The sequence below is a fragment of the Palaemon carinicauda genome, chromosome 39 (assembly GCF_036898095.1).
Source record: "Palaemon carinicauda isolate YSFRI2023 chromosome 39, ASM3689809v2, whole genome shotgun sequence".
Lineage (NCBI taxonomy): Eukaryota > Metazoa > Arthropoda > Malacostraca > Decapoda > Palaemonidae > Palaemon > Palaemon carinicauda.
In genome coordinates this window covers 6,495,674-6,498,256 of record NC_090763.1, presented here as the reverse complement: position 1 = coordinate 6,498,256, position 2,583 = coordinate 6,495,674, and the positions used below count along the sequence as shown (strand labels likewise).

The 2,583-nt window shown below is 30.4% G+C and overlaps 1 protein-coding gene across 1 annotated transcript in view; it reads right to left on the bottom strand.

Annotated features, from left to right (window-relative positions):
- LOC137630942 (uncharacterized) overlaps nt 1–2,583 on the bottom strand; it is a 25,043-nt gene that overhangs the window by 8,978 nt on the left and 13,482 nt on the right. The window lies entirely within an intron of this gene.

Genomic DNA, 2,583 nt, shown 5'->3' with positions numbered 1-2,583 from the left:
ATATACGCCCAATACGTTATTTGCATATTCTCATTTATATCACTAATTTTATCATTGATTTACATTAGGGATTATCAAAAAAAGATTTCACAAATGACCTGGTATCAAAAATATTTACTTCTAAATATATAATAAAATTTCTTCATAGATATTTGATTAAATTCAAAGTTGTATTTCGTGATTTTGTTATTTTTTTTTATATTTTATAGTTAATAACATTCATACTTACATTCTAACGTCAGATAGTGTTTTTTTTTATTCGTACCAATACTTCAAAAGAACAAACTTGCAGCAAATGTTTTTATGTTGAATAGGCTGGCATGACTTTTAACAGTTTATATATGAAATCTTTGTTTTGATGTTACAGTTTTTAAAATATTTTATTAATTAATTATTTCTCATATTGTATATGAATTTCCTTATTTCCTTTCCTCACTGGGCTATTTTTTCTTGTTGGAGTCCTTGGGCTTATAGCTTCTTGCTTTTCCAATTAGGGTTATAGAATTTCCTTATTTCCTTTCCTCACTGGGCTATTTTTCCTTGTTGTAGCCCTTGGGCTTATAGCTTCTTGCTTTTCCAACTAGGGCTAGAATTTCCTCATTTCCTTTCCTCACTGGGCTATTTTTTCTTGTTGGAGTCCTTGGGCTTATAGCATCTTTCTTTTCCAACTATAATAATAACAATAATAATAATATGATGATGATAATAATAATAAAAATGATAATAATAATAATAATAATAATAATAATAATAATAATAATAGAAATGATAATAATAATAATAATAGTAATAATAATAATTAATAATAATTAATAACTAATAATAATAATAATGATAATAATAATGACGATGATGATGATAATATTTATAATAATCATATTAATAATATTAGTAATAATAATAATAATAATAATAATAATACTGAAAACCATTTTTGACCGGATGTAGCTTCTGATTCACTTACGCAAGTAGTCTACGTTGAATGTGGGTGTGGCTCTTGCTCTTACCTCAGCTACCAGGTAATGGTGAAAAGGTGTGACATTGATTAATGGAAGCATAATTTGCTAATAATTATATATTCCCTGGCTTATAATACGATGAATTATGTTTCTGGAGCCCTTGGGCTTGTAGCATTCTGTTTTTCCAGCTAGGGTTGTAGCTTAGCAATTAATAATAATAATAATAATAATAATAATAAGAAGAAGAAGAAGAAGAAGAAGAAGAAGAAGAAGACGAATAGAATATTTCTTATACAATTCTATCAATCTTCTATTACCTATCAGACAACAAGAAAGCATTGTAAGCTTCATTTCATTATTATTATTATTTATATCATTATTATTATTATTATTATTATTATTATTATTATTATTATTATTATTACTACTTAGGAAGTTTCAATCCTAGTTGCAAAAGCAGGATACTATAACCCCAGGAGCTCCAACAGGGAAAATAGCCAAGTGAGGAAAGGAAACAAGGAAAAATTAAATATTTTAAGAACAGTAACATCAAAGTAAATATCTCCTATATAAACTATATAAATTTCAACAAAACAAGAGGAAGAGGAATAAGAGAGAATAGAGTGCCCAAGTGTACCTTCAAGCAAGAGAACTCTAACCCAAGGCAGTGGAAGACCATGGTACAGAGGCTATGGTACTACCCAAAACTACAGAACAGTGGTTTGGTTTTAGAGTGTCCTTCCCTTAGAAGAGCTGTTTACCATAGCTAAAGAGTCTCTTCTACGCTTAGCAAGAGGAGAGTGGCCACTGAACAATTACTTTGCAGTAAACCCTTGGTTGAAGAAGAATTGTTTGGTAATATCAGTGTTGTATGAGGACAGAGGAGAATATGTAGAGAATTGTCCAGACTATTTGGTGTGTGTGTGTCGGCAAAGCGTAAATGAACCGTAACCTGAGAGAATGATCCAATGTAGTACTGTCTGGCCAGTCAAAGGACGCCATAACTCTCTTGTGGTAGTATCTCAACGAGTGGCTGGTACCCTGGCCAACCTACAACCTAGGAGGAAATTATCTTCATAACTAATTCAGATTAGGACAACTTAACACATGGACACTAAATAGAGATCACGCTTTTGCCACGCCAAGAAGTCTCATTTTGCTCTTAACTCCACTGTGTATTCATTTTGTATTCCAATGTATTTCCTTCAAAGTATAATAGATTTATCCTTTGGTCATACCCCCACATGTTCACTAACAAAATATTTGCCATATACAAAACATTGAATTTCCATAGTACTGCTGCGTACTTATAGGTTACAGAATCATCCTTGGGTCATACCCAACATGACTGATAAGTTTGGTCAAAATCGGTTTGGTAGTTTTTTGTGCAAAGTTGCGCATATATAAATAAATAAAGAAATATATAGACAACAGTTGGCGAAGGAAATGAAAAAAAAAACATTAAATAAACCTGTTTTCACAAATATTTTTATTGTAACTAATTAACTGATAAGTCCAATTTGGTTCTTTTAACGACTTGTCGAAGAGTGAATCCCCTGTGGTGGAAAATTAAAATTTTTATATCTTTTACGTTTATGTATATAAGGCTCATTATTAAGTCGTT